General features: G+C 34.1%; 1 pseudogene; it reads right to left on the bottom strand.

The window, feature by feature from the left end:
- Positions 1-2054: 2054 nt before the first annotated feature.
- LOC120144772 lies at positions 2055-20588 on the bottom strand (annotated as a pseudogene).
- Positions 20589-21483: the final 895 nt, after the last annotated feature.

The raw sequence follows: 21483 nt of genomic DNA, 5'->3' as shown, positions 1-21483 counted from the left end.
TGTTTTGAACAGTTTTATTTTGTAGAAAATTAATCCCCAACGGCTCCAAAACATCCCAACAGCTAGAAACGGTCACAAACTCATTCCAACATATAAAAACAAGTTGATGACACTTGAAGAAGGTTAATGAACACATATCCAAGCAATCAAACACGAGAAGTTTTTCATTCTTATTTTCCTTTCTCTTGTAAATATTAGTGTTTTAGTGAGCTTAACTTTTGTAAACACATTCCTTTTGAGAGGTTTTTCTTGTTTACATCTTTTTTTATTATAAAAGGGATTTGTTTTAGCTTAGCTTTTGAAAAGCTAAGGAGTTGTAAATACTATCTCTTTATCATGGAGAAAGAAAGAATAAATTAGTGAATTTATTAGAAAATCCTAAGTGATGAGCTTAGTTAGTGGATGTAGACTTGATTGAGAAGTCGAACCACTATAAATCCTTGTTTGAGAAAGAACAAAGTATTGGTTTGAAAAATTCAATTTCTTAATGAAAAAGGGGGAGTTTAACATTTTCATATATTTTCCAACAATTTGTAATAATTGATATATGTTTCATTAAATATTTTATTAAGGGAGAATTTCGCCAAAAATAATTTTTCAAATGTTTTGTTATATAAAAAAGGGGAGATTGTTGAACTATATTTTGATATAACAATTTATGACAAAATGTTTTTGGACTTGAATTGAATTTATTCAAAGTTTTCTCAAAAATAATTTAAAGTCCATTTAAGTTGGAATTGAACACAAATTTTTTTATGAATAGTATTGTATTGTATGAATAGTACTACAATAATATCAAGCCCAACGGTAAAAAATTCAAATATTACAAAGGTAGTATCGATACTCATTGAAGGAGTACCGATACTACATTTTCTGGGAATTTTTATTTTGCAGAAAATGAATCCACAACAGCTATATATGACTTCAAACTCATTCCAACCTATAAAAACAAGCTGAGGACACTTGAAGAAGAAATAGAACAACTATCCAAACAATCAAACACAAGAGAAGAGTTTTTCATTCTTATTTCATCTTTCTCTTGTAAATATTTTTGTTCTTGTGAGCTTAATTCTTGTAAACACATACCTTAGAGAGGTTTTCTTGTTTACATTTCCTTTCATTGTAAAGGGGTTTTGATTCTAGTTAAGTCTGCTAAAAGTTAAAGAAAGGTTATAGTTTAACCCGTGAACCACTATAAATCGATGTGCAATTTTCTTTCAATCTCCTTACTCCCTAAACACAAAAACCGACCCGACCCCTCTTGGTGAACCACTTCAGTTGTCGATTCGAGCTCAAAATCCCAACAGAAAAGCTAGGGAGTTGTAAATACTATCTCTTTATCCTGAAGAAAGAAAGAAAGAACGAACTAGTGAATTTGTTAGAAAATCTTAAGTGAGGAGCTTAGTTAGTGGATGTAGACTTGGTTGAGAAGTCGAACCACTATAAATCCTTGTGACAATTGTCTCATCTTTATACTCCTTACTCCCTAAACTTAAAAAGTCAATTCACACCCTCTTGACAAATTATTCGGTTGTTCAATTGAGCTTCATCGAAATCTCAACACATTTTTTAGTTATAATAATTCCATCTCTTCACAAATAAAGTATTTATGTCGTGCATTTATTTTTTTTGGTAAAATATTATATATTTTTTTATCTATATATAAATTAATTACACTAACGATTTTAGTGTATTTAAATCATGATAATTCTGTTTTCCCTAATTATTTTTAGGTTAAAGTATAGTAATGGTCACTGAATTTTTCTAAAACTTTCATTTAGGTCTTCTAACTTTTAAAACTTACAATACAATCCCCCAAACATTTAGTCCGTTTGCAATATGGTCCTCCAACAGTTACGTCAGGGACCATATTGCAAACGGACTAAATGTTGAGGGACTATATTGCAAACGAAATAAATATTGGGGATTATATTGCAAGTTTTAAAAGTTTGGGGACCTAAATGAAATATTTAGTAAAGTTCAGTGACCATTACTATACTTTACCCTTTTTAATATGATTTTTTCTTAATTCCCCTTCACCGCAGACCCCATCCCTAATCCGACGACGAAACAGGGGCGACGATGGAGTTCCTCGACAGATTCAAGAACTGCAAGCTGGTTAAAGCCCCAATACCATTCATTATCTCTCCCGAAAACGAATTGTGAGAAAAATCCAAGACTTGAATCTTTTGAAGCGAGGTTCTTTGTGAAGCTAAAATTGGACTACTCAACTTTGCACCAAGCTTGTTCTCCGAAAGTGGTACTTGACTCGAACCAGTCTTGAAAATCCATCCAGGAAGATCACCGCTCATCGAATTCTTGCTAAAGTCCAACGCGAGAATATTCACATTGCTTCCCATAGACAGAGGCAAGAGTCCGGTTAAACTATTAACAGAGAAATCTGACAGGAAAAATTATTCACAGAGAAATCCAAAGTCTCAAGACTTCACAAATATCCTATCCATCCAGGAACCTCTCCGCCAAATGAATTCATACTCAAATTAAATTCATGCTGAAAGTAACTACAAAGGCTAAGCTTTTGCATTGTGTGTGGAATTGACCCAGAAAGTAAATTCATGCTGAAATAAATTGATTTCAACAATAAACAACTCCCAATCCCATCAGGAATCTGCCCAGTGAACCTATTTTTCTCAAATTAATGGATCTCAAATTGTTCAAAGCTTCAATCCCTTGAGGAATTTCACCTTCCAACAAGCTGGCAGGCAAATCCAAATGACCTTAAACCACTCAAACCCAAAATCCCACCAGGCAAAGACCCTGGAAACTGGTTCCATGACAAGTTAACAGCAGCAAGTGTAACACAAGAGCCTAAACTCGAAGGAATCTTACCCGATAACCGATTACTAGCCAACAAAAAGGACCTCACAGACCCAAATTGCTTGAAAAAAATCATCAGAGACAAAACCCGAAAGGTAATTCTCACTCAAATCAACGATTCTTATACTTTCAAGCTTTGCCAAGTCGAGGCTTATATTTCCAATGAGATTGTTCCTCGCTAAGGAAAGCTTCCTCAAGAACTTGAGTTGCCGATCCGACCCGAAAGAGAGAACCGTTTAGGTTGAGCTCGGTAACAAGGTTCGAACTTGAGTTACAATTCACACCAATCCAGTTACAAGGAGTGTCATCATCTTCGTTCCAAGATGAAAGCTTTTGGCTTGGGTCTTGCACGTCTCCTCTGAAAACTATTAGTCCCAAAACATCTTCGTTCAAGGAAGGGCTTAAAGATCGTCGCCCCTGTTTCGTCGCCGGATTAGAGATGGGTTGAGCGGTGCAAAGGTAGTTAAGAATAAGGGTAAAGTATATTAATGGTCACTAAATTTTTTAAAGCTTTCATTTAAGTCTCCCAACTTTTAAAATTTACAATACAGTCCCCTAACATTTAGTTCGTTTGCAATATGGTCCCCAATAATTACGTCGGGGACCATATTGCAAACAGACTAAATGTTGAGGGATCATATTGCAAACGGACTAAATGTGAGAGATTATATTGTAAGTTTTAAAAGTTGAGGGACCTAAATGAAAGCTTTAAAAAAGTTCAGTGACCATTACTATACTTTACCCTTATTTTTAATTTCTTATTCCATGAATTGGTTTGTCACGTAAATAGTTTGTTTTTAGCATTGTAATTCAATTTTAACTCTTATATGTATGATTCTTATAGAATTTAATCTCTCTTTCATATATTCGTGCTTGTTTATTTATTTATTTGAATTCAGTGAATGCTTTCTTTTGCTTGAAGAACTTTGGTATAGTCACCTATAATTGTTATTTGTAAGTGCTTTTATCTGTAACTACTATACTATTTTATTTGTATTTATTGAAAAATAAACGAAAAGTTCAATACTTTGCTTTAATTATACAAAATAAAATTCAAACTTAATTCAAATACCCACCTGATATTATTTAGTTCCAATGCAAGTTATCTATCAACCGTGGAGAAATCTTTTGAAAATTATGAAGTTGATGATTCGAATCATCCCACTGATATGCTCGATCAAACCTCTCATCACTCAGAAGAATAACGCCGATCTTTGGCCTCAATACCACTTAAGATAACGCCAACCAGGGAGATGATTTTCAAAATGACGAAGATGATTGTCGTAACCGGTTTTCGTCCGGGCACGAAATATTTATTTTTAGCGGGAAAATTGATGTGAATAAATGGTTTTGAAAATAATTTGGGAGTCGCCATCGGCCTTTTGGGTCAGGTAGGTCGAATACCTAAAAATTATCTTTTAACAGAGTTTTTAAGAAAACATCAGTTAAAAGATGAACTGATCTGTGTTTATAACCAAAAATTCGTTCTTTTTAATAATAAAAAGGGATTCGTGGTCGGTTACGTTTAGGGAAGGATTAACACCCCTACAACGCCCAAAATTGGTACTTTTTAATTATAAATTGTCTCTATTATTAAAAATTAAAAAATTAAAAATATATTTAATTTATAATACTATTATTTCAAAATTATAAAAAAATATTTAAAAATATCTGAAAAAGGACTTCTAGGTGCCTTAAGACAGCTCTTTTCTTTGATATTTAAATTAAATAATATTTTTTATATTTTTTTAATTTTAAAATACCAGAATAGGACATTCAGTTGTATTAAGACTGTCCTTTTCTTCGATATTGAAAAATAAATATTAAAATAATTTATTAAAAAAATATTATTTATTATATATATTTATGAATACATAATAATAAAAATATTTAAAAATATAGACAAGTAAAATTAAAACAATAAAAATAAAACTAGAACGATATATTTAAAAGCAGTAAAATAAATGAAAATATTTAAAATAAATGACTAAATTATAGTAAAAGTAAAATTAAAAACCTAATTCATAATTAATCAAAATTATAGGGATTAAACATGCTATTTCTTTATTTTATTTATTTAGTGACTAAAATAAAATTATCTAAAATTCAGATTTTAGAAAAAAATAAATTAAAAATATAAACTAGGGATTAAAATATTATTTATTAAAATTAAGGGATTAAATCTGTTATTTATCCTAAATATATTATTTTAATATAAAGGATTAAAATAAATAAAATTAAAATTTAAAGATCAAATTAAAAGTATTATAAACTTGATTTAGTGACTAAAATGGAAAGTTTACAAGTTTAGATGGCTGCGGAAATGATTTAACTATTCTTTAATTACACGAATAGCCCTCCCCAAAACGGCGTCGTTTGGGAAGGGCTATTTAATGCCCAAACCCGGCTGGCCCGAAGGGCCAGCTTCATTTCTCTATTTTTCCTCTCTATCTCTTCTCTGAGAGAGAGAATTTTTCTCTCGCTTCTCTCTAAAATAGAGAGAAGCCAGACGGCCGGCATCCGTCTGCCGGTGTTCGTCCGCCGCCAGCCACCGCCGCCGGCCACCACCTTCGGTGGTCGAAATTTTTTTTTATACTAAAACATAGATCGGACCGTCCTAATGACGGTTCCGATGACTTTTTCTTTTAAACGGCTCCCGATCGGAGCAAATCTAAGAAATATACCTTCGGTTTTTCGAAGGTTTTGGTGAGATCCGGTGGTCGGGGCTTCCTCGGTAAGTTTCTCTTCTTTCTTTTTCTTTTCTTTCTTTTCTGTTTCTTTGCTGAGTTGTTGTTGAGATCGTTGGTATTTTTTTTTAGTATCTTGTTTCTCTGTATCTCTCTCTGTTGTTCTCCTCGTTGTTCTCTGTATTTTCTCTCTGTCCCTTTTTTTTTGCTCGCAGATGGGGTGATGGCTTTATAGCCATCACCGGTGTGGCCATCGGACCGGTCCGAAGAGCTGATTTCGGTGAGTCACCGAACTATGTGGTGACTCACTGCTAGAGTAGCAACGTGGGTGACCATCTGGGTCTTCTGGAGGCTTCGATGGAGGCGTGGCACTGGCAGCAGAGGCGGCTGGAAGCTGGACCGTTGGCTGAGGCGACTGGAGGCAGAGGCGGCTGGAAGCTAGGGTTAGAAACCCTAGCTGAAACCCTAAATGTTTAGGGTTTCAGTTTGGTTTGGGCCGGAAAGTTGGGCTTGTAATTTTTTATTATTATTATTATTTTTTATTATTATTTATATATGTATTTAATATATTTAATAATAATAATAATAATAATGATAATAATAATAATAATAAAAATAATAATAATAATAATAATAATAATAATAATAAATCAATATGGGTAAAAAATGTGTATCTTCAGCTGCCCCTCTTTGCTCATTCTTGTGTTAACAGGAATAGGGCAAAGATGAAAAGATAATAAATTTTTTTATCCATTTGGCTTCACTTGATCATAATGAAGATGTTGAATAAATTCTTCTCTTTCTTCAGATGAGTTCTTCTTATTATGAACTTTCCACTGGGGATGATGTTGACCTTTTTCCTTCTGTGATAGAGTCATTCAAAAGGTTAAATAAGCTCTTCTCATTATGAACTTTCTCTGGAAAGGCTGATGCTAATCTATCTCCTTCTGTGATAGAATTATGCAAAAAGTTGAACAAGCTCTTCTTATTATGAACTTCTTCTTCTTCAGATGACGAGTTATTCTCATTATGAACTCTACCTGGCAATGTTAATCCATCAAATGATGAATTTAAACAAAAGGTTGAACAAATTCTTCTCATTATGAACTTATTCTTCCTTCTTCAGATGAGTTCTTCTCATTATGAACTTTCTCGGGAAAAGCTGATCCATCAAATGATGGATTTGAGCAAAAGATTGAACAAATTCTTCTTATTATGAATTTCTTCTTCTTTCTTCAGATGAGTTCTTCTCATTATGAACTCTTTCACTGGAAAAGTTGATCCATCGAGTGATGAATTCGAGCGAAAAGTTGAACAAGTTCTTCTCATTATGAACTTATTCTTCTTTCTTCAGATGAGTTCTTCTCATTATGAACTCTTTCACTGGAAAAGTTGATCCACCGAGTGATGAATTCGAGCGAAAAGTTGAACAAGTTCTTCTCATTATGAACTTCTTCTTCTTTCTTCAGATGAGTTCTTCTCATTATGAACTCTCTCACTGGAAAAGTTGATCCATCGAGTGATGAATTCGAGCGAAAAGTTGAACAAATTCTTCTCATTATGAACTTCTTCATCATTCTTCAGATGAGTTCTTCTCATTATGAACTCTCTCACTGGAAAAGTTGATCCATCGAGTGATGAATTCGAGCGAAAAGTTGAACAAATTCTTCTCATTATGAACTTCTTCATCCTTCTTCAGATGAGTTCTTCTCATTATGAACTCTCTAACTGGAAAAGTTGATCCATCGAGTGATGAATTCGAGCGAAAAGTTGAACAAGTTCTTCTCATTATGAACTTCTTCTTCTTTCTTCAGATGAGTTCTTCTCATTATGAACTCTCTCACTGGAAAAGATAATCCATCAAGTGATAAATTTGAGCAAAAGGTTGAACAAATTCTTCTCATTATGAACTTCTTCATTCTTCTTCAGATGAGTTCTTCTCATTATGAACTTCCTCTGGAAAAGCTGATCAATCAAGTGATGGATTTAAACATAAGGTTGAACAAATTCTTCTCATTATGAATTTCTTCTTCCTCCTTCAGATGAGTTCTTCTTATTATGAACTTTATCTGGAAAAGCTGATCCATCAAGTGATGGATTTAAACATAAGGTTGAACAAATTATTCTCATTATGAATTTCTTCTTCCTCCTTCAGATGAGTTCTTCTTATTATGAACTTTATCTGGAAAAGCTGATCCATCAAGTGATGGATTTAAACATAAGGTTGAACAAATTCTTCTCATTATGAATTTCTTCTTCCTCCTTCAGATGAGTTCTTCTTATTATGAACTTTATCTGGAAAATACTGAATCATCAAATGATGAATTCAAGCGAAAAGTTGAACAAGTTCTTCTCATTATGAACTTCTTCTTCCTTCTTCAGATGAGTTCTTCTCATTATGAACTCTTTCTGGAAAAGCTGATCCATCAAGTGATGGATTTGAATCTTTGCTAAAATCTTTGAAATTCCTGTCAAATATTCAACATGGATAAAATGAATGAAAATGCTCCTATTTTGCAAATGTCTAAATATGATGCATGAATATTGATGCAATCTTCATTTGACTTCAAAATGGCGAACTCGGTTTTCCTCCACTTCATCATTTATTGCCAGGGTCACCTCTGGATATCAGTGTAGCAACTTATGCTATCAAGCTTGCATTTCTGAAGAAACATCTGATCAACTTGTATCTTTATGTATTCTTTGCTTCATGAAAGTCTCAGAAGAATTGTTTCATTTGTGGAACTCTTGTCGTAGTCAGAATTATGACATTGATGCCCCATTTTGTCTTGGATAAAACCAACTTTCTTTGCTTGGAGTTGTGCAGAAATCCAATAAAGCTTTCATCTTTGAAAAGAGAAACTGTCATCTTTAAAAAGGGAATCTATCATCTTTGAAAAGAGAATCCATCATCTTTGAAGAGTGTAGATGTAGATATGTCTGACTCAGCAGGGATTAATTAGGAGAGTAGAGTATGTTCTAATTTAACTCTTGAAACACATCACAAGGAGAATTTATCCTAATTCTTTTCACGTCTTCATATCTAATCAGATCTCGAATAAGGCAACTTGGACCATATCATGTCGACATGTTTAACAACAACCTGTCGTTCAACATTAGTTGGCTCCACTAGTTTCTTGTTGTTAAAATTTCTGCTTCCCTTCTATGGAAAGAAATCTTCATCATATCTCACTTCTGACCTTGAGGTTGAAGAAGACAAACTTTATCTTGGATCCATAAATGGAAATACCATATGATTGCAACATTGGTTCAGTACCAGAATAACTGGTTCGTAAAACATTTGACAACACATTCATCATCTCATGTGGTTTCTGCTCAGATGTTTGTAAAGTATTTGACAAACATTCTTCATTTCTTATGGCTTCTGCCAAGATTTCTCAATCATTGAAGCTCTTTGCATGGTGTTCAAAATTTTTGTATGATGTCACAAGACCATTTGAGAACAAAACTCAGTGGGGATTCAAGTGTGATGTTAGTATGACCAAAAAGTTGGTCAAATTCACAAAATGTGCTGGTGTTGAATTGAATAGGAGACATTAATTGATCTCGATATCATCCTGGGCAAGGGCAAGTGTAATACTGATCACGTTTTCTTCTGTAATGAGCATTGTATAAAGTAGAAATACTTCAGCTATAGGATCCATGTACAGAAAGATATTTGTGGAATTCTTGCTGTTGGGGATGAAACGCACATGATAAAACCCAAAATAGATAAAAATTCAGTTCAGCCTGGCTGGCAATGATAACCCCAGTAACAATGGGAATAACAGTAATAAGTGAGTCGAGTCTCCTTTTCCAATGTCATCGATTAAGCGAAAACTATTGTGAAAAACAGCTTCGTAACCTCAACAATATGGTTGAAACTAACTGCCAGGAATCTCAAAGAAATATTTTCAATTGTCACCGACACAGAGAATACAAAATTCAAAGCTGAGATCTCGAGGAACTGATCCTTGGATCGAATGGTCTACAAAGGGACCATCTCTATTCATGCAATCATGATGTATCTTAACAAAGAACACACTGTCATGTGACACATGGTTTAAGAAGATTGGGTATTTGAAACCATACTTGCTGAATAAATATTTGTTCAACAACAGGACCCTAATGCAACTGCCTGATGAATGAAGCAATTATGTGTAGTCAGATTGACTGTTATTGTTTCACCATTTTCATTCTTCATATTTTTCTGTTTCATTGGAAATATCTGCTCAAGTCAATGATGATGTGGGCCTTTAGTATGCCCCAGTATTTGCTGATACAGATGCTAAAAGTAGGCTTAGTCATTACTTCTTGTTGAGATGAGCCTTCAAAATGCCCCACATTTGCTGATACAGATGCTAAAAATAGGCTTAGTCATTACTTCTTGTTGAGATGAGCCTTCAAAATGCCCCACATTTGCTGATACAGATGCTAAAAGTAGGCTTAGTCATTACTTCTTGTTGAGATGAGCCTTCAAAATGCCCCACATGGATCTGTCTGAAGGAACCTTTAAAATGCCCCAACATTTGCTGATGCAGATTCACTCTCAATGTCTGTTTGACTTGAATATCATGATCCCCACGAGGTCTAATTTTGACAATACACTGTTGTAGGTACTTGTGGCTTTATTCGTGCCTCAAATCTGTTTATCTTGAATGCTCTTATTCTGGTGTCACTAAACAGTAGTGTTGTTAAGTAACTCGAGGAATTCTCTTCTTGTTGTCATAGAATTAATAAGTGCTCAATCATTCTGAAAGAAACGTCTGAAATATGTGTCTTCTGAATGAGGTGACCATTTTCTGTATCTGGAGGGATTTAGTCAGATAGTGAAGTAAAAATAGCTTGCTAATCCGTTCCAGGCTGACACAGTGGCTTATCATCTTTCAGTGAAGGCCATCTTTGAAATATACTTTTCTGTGGGAGAGAAACCAATTTATGCAAACAGTAATCTGATGCAATGGCAAGACTACATATACAATGGTACAAGCTCATCAAAAATCCACACCCATGCAACATGTTGATCCTGATAACAAACTCATCTGATTATGAAGCGATCTTTCAGGATGATTTCACAGATATTGATAGTTCTTCTGATATCGAGGAAATCATGAATTCTGATTCTGATGAGGAGAGTAAACTGTTATACTTGACAAAAATGGGATTCTCAGAGGCTGAGACTTCAATAACCATGGAGAGATGTGGTTTAGATTCATCAATTGCAGAGTTGACAGATTCTGAATTCATCAATTGTAGAGTTGACAGATTTTATATGTGCTTCTCAAATGGCTAAGGCTGCTGACACACTTCTTATGGTAGAAGATAGGATGTTATTGTGCAATGATCCCAATTGCAAGCAAAGGCGAAACTTGGGCTATGATTTGTGGAAAAGGAATAAGCAGAGGAAGCTTGAAAAGAAGCTTCTTAATGAAGATGATCATGCAGTTCATCTTTCAATTCCAATGATCGGTTCTGAGGTTCCTACCGAATCAGATCAGATAACTCAAAGAACACTTCCAGAAGATGCTATTGGGTCTCCTTATTTCTACTATGAGCAAATTCATCTTTCAAATCCAATGATTGGTTTTGGGGTTTATACCAAACCAGATCAGATAACTCAAAGAACACTTCCAGAAGATGCTATTGAGTCTTCTTATTTCTACTATGAGCAAATTCATTTGTCCGAGTTAATGTTTGGACTGGGATATCACAGTACTTATTCGATGTAGAGCCAGAATTTGTAGATTCGAAGCGTTTTCATGTTGTTACACTAAAAAGGCTATATTCATAGTTCTGCCAATTAAGAACAGATTTTCTCTTATTCTGCTTCCTCCATGTGCTGGTGCTTTTCTATTGACAAAGAAATGATGGCCTTCCTGGGATCCAAGAACAAAGTTGAACTGTTTATAAACATGTACAGGAAGTGCCAAATTGACAGAAAGGATCTGTAAGGCTCTTGAAGCTTATGACACAGAGCCACATTCAAGTGTCCAGAAGTATGTTCTTGATGAGTGCTGAAAATGGAATCTAGTATGGGTTGGAAGGAATAAAGTTGCTCCACTTGAATCTGATGAGGTGGAAATGCTTCTAGGTTTCCTTAAAAACCATACACAAGGATCTGTATAGAGACATGTTCCATGGTGGTATCAATGTCCTGTCTCTTTTCTCTAGGATCAATGATGCAGAAGTTGCCTTTTACTGTCTTGGCATACTTTTGAAAACAGATGTGCAAGAACTGAATGATGATCGGTTGGAGCAATTGATGAGTAGTTTTGTCGAATTCGACCTTGTTGTAAGTGGCATCCAACGTAACAACCTTACTGGAAGAAATAAACATCATTGTGATGGGCTTGAAGATTTTTGTTGGTGCATTTACTTGTAATGATTGCTACAACAAACTGTCTCTTCTGCTGCTTCAATATATCCCACTCTTTTCGAATTATGGAACAGTTTAGTTGACAGTAAAATTTGTCATCTTCAACTTTTGGAATCCTGTAACCAATGTTACCCTATATAAAAGGCATATAAGGGTAGATTCTGTTCCAATGTCTTATTCTGTGCCATAAATCCTCAAATTCAATTTCAGCAATCTTCTGAAGGACATAATGAATATTATCTTGACAAAGAAATTGACCGGCATAGAAGAAGTAGCAATGATGTATCAAGACTTGAGCCAGCATCACGGTATAACCAGAGTGCAGGTAGTGACTTGTTCATGGTTCTATGATATAATCTTCTAGAGAATATGAACTGATGGCTGGGGGAAAATAATCTTTCTGGTGATGCTTATCGCCCTCAGCATGAGATAAACGATAATCTTTCTTGATGAATTGCTAATGTCATAGGAGAGTGTCACAAGTTCAATTCTCCAGACTTTCTGGCTTCTTGGACCACTTGCCTTCAAAAATGTGAAGCGCTTCATTCTTCTGGCTTCGTTCATTCTTTTTCTACAACAGAGGTAGAATAAGCAACAATTGCTTTAAGGACCTTCCTCATTTGAGACTGTACTGTTTGAAAATGTTTTTTCTCCTTTCTTTATTGAAGAATGAAAGAATTTTGCAAAGTATTACCCCTTTCAGGTTCACAATATAATCGAATCATAAACAATGAGTTTAATGAATATCAAATAAATCAACTACACTTTTAAATCATTCAAAAATCATAGTCCTATGGCAAGTGTCAAAATTATAGGTTGATTTGAGGTGTAGGTTGATTTTGGTAAAATAGGTTCTTTCAACTCGAATCCTCATTTGGTTTCAAGATGTTATTTAAAAATTTATATCTTGAACCCACCTTTATCATTTTTCATATCATGCATTAAAGATTTTAAAAACTAATTTTTGCAAATAAAAATCAATCTTGGAAGGCGGAATGAATTCTAAAGATATCATCTTTTACTTAGAAATCCATATATGATTAGAATGGACTTTTTAGGTACGTAACGTAGGCCATGGCTTATGGTTACGAAAGAAAGGGATAAAAAGGCCTAAATAAGTGTTTAAGGGTAATCAAACCAAGGATCAATTCATTCTGATGCCATCAATCTTGCCTTGCTTAACTTGGATCTGCTTTGTTGGAGATTTTTCCATCATCTAGATCCCTCTAGACTGCCAAATTTTGGATTCATTTCCATTTTCTAATATCTTCAGCATTTCTTGCTCTTCTTGTTTGTACTTGATCAACCTTGTAACTTGAGGCTCAATAATTCACCCATCTTGATTTAATTTTTTTTCTTTTTTGTTTTTTTTCTATTTCTTTCCTTTTTTTTTCTTTTTTCCTCTTTTTTCTTTTTTCCTTTCTTTGCTGGATTTTTTTTTCTTTCTTTGCTGGATGAGTATAATACTTCAATTGCTTTGAGCATCTCCTTTTCCTTTTGCATTTTGGAGGTTTTCCATTATTCTTGATTAGATTGATCTTCAAGCACTCTGTATTTAACATACTTTGTAGTTCAAAACTTTCATGACTTCATGGTAACTTGTCTTCGTAATAAAACTGTATTGACAATCTTTATTCTTGTGAGCCAATATCCTTTACCTTGCCCCCTAATGTAGAGGGTGATCCTTGGTTAGGGTTGAATTAGAAGAAATATTATTCAGGCTCAAATGGGGACAACAAAGGATATATATATATATATATTAAAGGATAAATGAAACAATGCCGTTCATCATCTCAAACACAGAAACCTTTGTAAAAAGAGGTATCCACAGGGGGATGAATATTCAAGATTAACTTTATTTACATGAAAAAAATGTAATTAATGCATGATATATTTATTTCAATCAATCACTTTCCCCTTCTTCTTTGAGTATGCCCTAATCACTCGAAATTATTATCAATGAGTTGGTCCCTGATGCTTCATCTCGTCTCTTCTTGTAGTAAGATTCACGGATAATTGAAAGTTTGGTTCTTTTGAGGTCTTTTGGTTTATGATGATTTTGTGTTCGAAAAGACAAATGTGTGACTTTTGAAGTCATTTGTATGGTGGAATGTAGTATCATCAATCAACTATACCCGAAAAGGTAAACATCTGGAGTAGGTGTAAAAACAGGTGGGGACATTTCTTCAGAATCTTTGTAGTGTCAGGATTTGGTTTGAGTAATTGGCATTGGATGGGATATTGAAGATATAATTTTACCACTTGCCAATAGATCTATAACTCTTGAAAAATTAAAAGAATATTTAATCTACTTGATACTCAATAATCTCAAGATTAAAATTTGACTCCTTGCTCATAACCATAAAAGAAACACATATTTATTTATTGCACAAAAGGCGGAGAAATGAACAAAAAACATATTCAAACAAGATGCTGAAAATAGAAAGTACTACAGTGATATATAACACTTCCATTTGTTTATGCATCATTACTCATCTATTATTGGGTGTGTACTTGGCCCAGGATTTTTATCCTTATTTGCCCCCCATTCCTTGATCGTTTCTTGTGTCAAGACTCCCTTGTCGACGAGCGTCTCTATTTCCTTTATCAGTGACCAATAATTCCCTGTTGAATGTCCAGATACTCCCAAGTGAAAATTACAGAAACTGTTTTGATCATAGCAATGAGCATAAGGCCTTAGTGACACCTTCACCAATCTTGGTGTAATGTATTGAGCTTTAACAAAATGAGGGTACAGGTCTGAGATAGATTCTTGAAACAACTTTAGAGTTTTTCTTGCTCGCGAGGCTATCACTTTCTTTGATCGTTCTGAACGAATGAATGCTCTCATGTTATTGAGGGGGTTCTGAATGCTCATTTCAGCTATAACTGGGGTAGTATTAACCAGACTCCTTAAGTTTCCCCTTTCCTTACTGGTTTTCGGAAAATCTGATATAGGTATCTGAGATGTCTTCTGGGTTATATCTGCCCCATTCTTTCTTAGACCTATAGGCCAATCTCGAATTACATCCATGGGAGCCTTTTGATTTCTTTTCCCATTTTCTTGTGCCTGATATTCTTCGTAGGATTTGGTTACATTAGTTTCTGTTGCAACAATGGTTTCTGAACATTGAACCTTAACCCCTTCTTTTATCTTGCATTTTTGAATTGCTTGCTCTAAAGGGTCTTGGAAATTTCCCTTAAGGTTACCAGGAACCTTAACTGAACAATTTGGAATTCTAGTTTGATTTATCCAAGGAACTTCCTTATTGGTCCAATTCTCATTTGGAGGCCATTGTGATTGATCAAGTTGTGGAGTAATTGATCTGGCTAAGAGCATTTTTGGATGCAATTTTTCACTTGAACAGTGGAAGGGAGGAAATTGAAATCCCTGCACATTCTTTTTCTTCTTGATCACTCTATAAGGTTTGACACCATGTTTAACTGAATAAGACCTCATTGTATTAACCCCAGCTTCTTTCTTGACTTTAATATTGTCAGAGCCTCTTATCTTGCCATTCTTGATAGCCATTTCGATGATTTCTCCACTTATGATGATGTCAGAGAAATTATTAGGGACAACCCCTATCATGTGATTAACATAAGGAAATTTTAATGTGCTGATGAACAAAGTAGTGAACTCTTTTTCAGTCAATGGTGGATGTTCTTGAGAAGCAACGTCTTTCCATCGTTGTGAATATTGTCGAAAGCTTTCATTGCACTTCATATTCATGCTTTGCAACATTGTTCGATCAGGGGCCTTATCAGTCATGTGCTTGTATTGACCCAAAAAAGCTTGAGCTAAATCCCTCCAAGAACGTATTTGAGTACGTTTTAGCTAATTATACCATCTGGATGCAGACCCAGATAAGCTGTCTTGGAAACAGTGGATCAACAACTTTTCATTCTCTATATAGCCAGTCATACGACGACAATACATAGTGATATAATATGAATGAAATGTGGTCCCATTATATTTCTCAAAATCTGGAACCTTGAACTTTGGTGAAATAACCAGGCCAGGGACCAAACTTAGTTCTTTGGCATCAAACCCATAAAATGACTCAACTGTCTCTATAGATTTTATCACCTATTCTATATTTTCCAGTCGTTGAGTGAATTTTTCCTTCTCAACCGATTTGTTTAGGTCAAGGACCTTATTACAAAATTCATCGGGCTTCAACTCAGAAGTAGTAGGACAATCAGTGGGGAATGATGCTCCAGCTTGATATGGTGAGTTCTTAACAACAAAGTAAATCGGTGATTGAATTTCCTGGGGTACAGAGGTGAACTCAGGAATATGAACAGGTGTAATACCCAGAGGATTTGTGGAGTTTTCAACAAGACTCTTTCTAGCAGTCAAATGTTTATCAATCATTTCTTTCATATTGTTCAGTAGATCGATCTGAGAATTAGCTTCGATTTGTGCCAACTTGCTCCTCAATTCCTCTTGTATTTCTTTCTGCTTTATCTCAAATTTGGCTAGCCTATCTTCAGTTTCTTTAGACATTTTTCTTGTGTCGTGCTGAGCGTTCTTGCTTCAAGGAAAAACCAAGATCACTTCGTTTGAAATTCTTATTTTAATGAATGAATGTTTTAATGTATTAAAAAAATGCAAAGATGCCAAATGCAAATGTAAATATGTGAATGTAATAATAAGAATACAAATTGTGCAATACAAAAGCAAACATAACAGTATAAATGCAAAATGAAAAATGCAAGGATGTAAAATGCAAATGTATGCATGAAAAGGTGTTACTCAAGAGTGATCATCTTAGAACAGATTTTATTGAACAAAAAAGTTTCGGTACATCAAACAAAACTTTACATATAGGGATATATTTTATTCCTAATTTCTCCAAAGCCAAATTAGTTTATCAGCTTAAGGGACATATTGTTTGTCTGGACTGCAACTTCTTCCATGACATTCTCCTTCATCTTCTGTGTCACTTCTCGGAGTTGCTCATTTTCCCTTGTAAGAGAACTTTTCTGTCCAAGAAGTTCTTGAACAAGATCTTCATATATGTTGCAGCTCTTTTTCAGCTTGGTGACCCCTGTTATCCATTCTTCTGGGGTACTTCCTAGGCCAGCATTTTGAAAGGCTTGACTGATCTTCTGAAAATCTTCATGCATGGTTTTCATTTCTGTGCTCAATTTCTTGTTTTGGTCGTTCAAGTCTTTCAAATAATATGCTTGAGCTTCATAAAAATCTCCACTACTCTGAATGCCCTGACTGATGCTCTTACCATAGATTGCTTTTGGTATCAATCTGGTAGGATCTTTGTCTAATACTTTTGGTATTAATATAACCAGTTCTCTATGTACATAACTTCCCTCGATCCTCGTAGTTTCTTCAGGATGTCTTTCTTTGGCCGCATCATATTTTGTTTGATCATAAAACTTTTTGTCCATTTACGATTTCTTTCCAATATGATGAACAGTCTTTTAAGTCAACACCTTTTGGTTATGCCATGATCATGTAATGCAAACAAAAGAAATCAATATGAATGGATTAGAGCAATGTAATATACATGAAAAAAAAATAAAAAAAATAGAATAGTTAGTACCAACTAAAAAAAACTATATATCAATGTATAAATCTTAACCTCATGCTTTCTAGTTCCATGCTTTGTTTGGAAAATTTAACTTAACCGCACGATTTCTAGTTCACATGCATTTATTCAGGAAAAAGAAAAGGAAATAAAATAAATTAAAAGCTAGAGCTTATTTCTCCTTTGTGTATACCTACTGACAAAATTTCGGCATAGTTTCAGATCGGGAGAGTTTCTAGGGTTTATTATATGCAGGTTTTCAGTTCTAGGAGTATAGGTACTCGAACTGTCCTTGTTGATGCCCCCTTGGGCTATCAAACCCTCGATTATAGTCCATTACAGACTTAAACGGATCGAGTTCAATTCGAGGGGATACATTTCTCTATGACTAACACGGAGAATAAATTCTCACGAAGACATAGAGCATATGAACCTCAAAAGTTACTTGCTAGGTCTGACACGGAGAATAAATTCTCACGAAGACGTCGCTTTCACTCCCACTTAAAAGGGACAAACTCAATTATAGAGCTTTATGTTATGCAAGTGTTGTGTGTGAGGAGAAATGTTAAAACCTCTAACAAACAAATAAAATAATTAATTCTTGAATATAATAAATAAATAAAATAAAAAAATAATAATATATATAAAAAATAATAAGTAATAAAAAATTTGAAAGAAAATAATTAAAAAATAAATATATGAATTTTTAATTTCTAACTGATAGAGACAATTTACAATTGATTTTAAAGTTTGACTAAATCCCCAGTGAAGTCGCCAAGCTGTCGTAACCGGTTTTCGTCCGGGCACGAAATATTTATTTTTGGCGGGAAAATTGATGTGAATAAATGGTTTTGAAAATAATTTGGGAGTCGCCATCGGCCTTTTGGGTCAGGTAGGTCGAATACCTAAAAATTATCTTTTAATAGAGTTTTTAAGAAAACATCAGTTAAAAGATGAACTGATCTGCGTTTATAACCAAAAATTCGTTCTTTTTAATAATAAAAAGGGATTCGTGGTCGGTTACGTTTAGGGAAGGATTAGCACCCCTACAACGCCCAAAATTGGTACTTTTTAATTATAAATTGTCTCTATTATTAAAAATTAAAAAATTAAAAATATATTTAATTTATAATACTATTATTTCAAAATTATAAAAAAATATTTAAAAATATCTGAAAAGGACTTCTAGGTGCCTTAAGACAGCTCTTTTCTTTGATATTTAAATTAAATAATATTTTTTATATTTTTTTAATTTTAAAATACCAGAATAGGACATCCAGTTGTATTAAGACTGTCCTTTTCTTCGATATTGAAAAATAAATATTAAAATAATTTATTAAAAAAATATTATTTATATATATTTATGAATACATAATAATAAAATATTTAAAATATAGACAAGTAAAATTAAAACAATAAAAATACAACTAGAACGATATATTTAAAAGCAGTAAAATAAATGAAAACATTTAAAATAAATGACTAAATTATAGTAAAAGTAAAATTAAAAACCTAATTCATAATTAATCAAAATTATAGGGATTAAACATGCTATTTCTTTATTTTATTTATTTAGTGACTAAAATAAAATTATCTAAAATTCAGATTTTAGAAAAAAATAAATTAAAAATATAAACTAGGGATTAAAATATTATTTATTAAAATTAAGGGATTAAATCTGTTATTTATCCTAAATATATTATTTTAATATAAAGGACTAAAATAAATAAAATTAAAATTTAAAGATCAAATTAAAAGTATTATAAACTTGATTTAGTGACTAAAATGGAAAGTTTACAAGTTTAGATGGTTGCGGAAATGATTTAACTATTCTTTAATTACACGAATAGCCCTCCCCAAAACGGCGTCGTTTGGGAAGGGCTATTTAATGCCCAAACCCGGCTGGCCCGAAGGGCCAGCTTCATTTCTCTATTTTTCCTCTCTCTCTCTTCTTTGAGAGAGAGAATTTTTCTCTCGCTTCTCTCTAAAATAGAGAGAAGCCAGACGGCCGGCATCCGTCTACCGGTGTTCGTCCGCCGCCAGCCACCGCCTTCGGTGGCCGAAAATTTTTTTTTATACTAAAACATAGATCGGACCGTCCTAATGACGGTTCCGATGACTTTTTCTTTTAAACGGCTCCCGATCGGAGCAAATCTAAGAAATATACCTTCGGTTTTTCAAAGGTTTTGGTGAGATCCGATGGTCGGGGCTTCCTCAGTAAGTTTCTCTTCTTTCTTTTTCTTTTCTTTCTTTTCTGTTTCTTTGCTGAGTTGTTGTTGAGATCGTTGGTATTTTTTTTAGTATCTTGTTTCTCTGTATCTCTCTCTGTTGTTCTCCTCGTTGTTCTCTGTATTTTCTCTCTGTCCCTTTTTTTTTTGCTCGCAGATTGGGTGATGGCTTTATAGCCATCACCGGTGTGGCCATCGGACCGGTCCGAAGAGCTGATTTCGGTGAGTCACCGAACTATGTGGTGACTCACTGCTAGAGTAGCAACGTGGGTGACCATCTGGGTCTTCTGGAGGCTTCGATGGAGGCGTGGCACTGGCAGCAGAGGCGGCTGGAAGCTGGACCGTTGGCTGAGGCGGCTGGAGGCAGAGGCGGCTGGAAGCTAGGGTTAGAAACCCTAGCTGAAACCCTAAATGTTTAGGGTTTCAGTTTGGTTTGGGCCGAAAAGTTGGGCTTGTAATTTATTATTATTATTATTATTATTTTTTATTATTATTTATATATGTATTTAATATATTTAATAATAATAATAATAATGATAATAATAATTATAATTATAATAATAATAATAATAATAATAATAATAATAAATCAATATGGGTAAAAAATGTGTATCTTCAATGATATTGACGATAGTCTTTATTAGAAGAGGCTGTCAACGATAATTACTCCTATCATCAATCTCAAATAACTTACTTGACTACAACATATCCAAGTTCCTCTTTGTTCGATCGAAGATGGTGCGGGGAGAACGCCGGACTGAATGATGGAAAACATGAAATTGAAAGTAAGTGATTACATGTATATGAAGAACAAAAAGGTAGAGAAAGGAATAGTGATCTCAAGTTCAAACCTTTTACGGATGTCCACAATGATGGGGCTTTTCCGTACCCATGGCAGGAATTCCATTATTCAGAACATCTACAGCAGAGCACTTATGCATATGGCAGGTTACTTAATGTGTAGAGCAATTATAGGGCAACGGCAGGTTCCCCGACAATGTCAATGTGTAGTTGACCAAAAGTTACGGCATGAGCTATGTGTTGATCGTATGAGCCAAACAAAACAGTCATTGTTTCAGTTGCAGACTGTATCATCAACTTAAACTCGAGTTATATCCATTATTGTCCTGCAGCAAAATAGACAAGCTTTACAACCCTTGTATACACATTTGCAAGAAACATGATCGATTTTTTGAAATCGTTATTTGCAATTTCTAAGATCCTTATGTATGCTTATTACCAAGTTTCATCAATAACATAGAACAGAGAAGGTACCACTTGTCCCCATAAAAACATACAATGAAACATATAGATGCCAATGAACATATATAACTGCAGCAACATAAAATGTTAAGGAACCAAAAGTCCAAATCTACTAATAAGGACGCTTTCTGGAAACTGAAATGTGGAAATTGTTTTGTAATGGATGCTGTAATATACTGACTGCAAAGTCCGTGGTTCAGCCTCTTTTGCTTTCTTGTACTGAGCTTTATGCTCGAGATACTCTTCCAGCTCTTTCTCCAACTTCTCAATGAATTCACTCGCATGATCAAGGGATTGTTCGTAGTAGTATTTTTCCAAAGCCTGCAACATTTGAATAGGAAACAGGATAAATCATTCAGAATACCACCAATTAATTCTACAGAGGAAAATTTAGAAAACTTCTGATAAAGCAACAAACAGATAATTAAAGAAAGACAAGAACTATTACTTTGTTTTTAGACTGGGTATCTGCAGGAGACATAATTTTTGGCTGCACATAATTCTTTCCTTAGAAAATTATAGTGTTGTTAGGTTTGACG

The sequence above is a fragment of the Hibiscus syriacus genome, unplaced genomic scaffold (assembly GCF_006381635.1).
Source record: "Hibiscus syriacus cultivar Baekdansim isolate YM2019G1 unplaced genomic scaffold, ASM638163v2 tig00110890_pilon, whole genome shotgun sequence".
Taxonomy (NCBI): Eukaryota; Viridiplantae; Streptophyta; class Magnoliopsida; order Malvales; family Malvaceae; genus Hibiscus; species Hibiscus syriacus.
The sequence above is the reverse complement of the archived record's forward strand: the minus strand, read 5'-3'. Positions and strand labels throughout refer to the sequence as shown.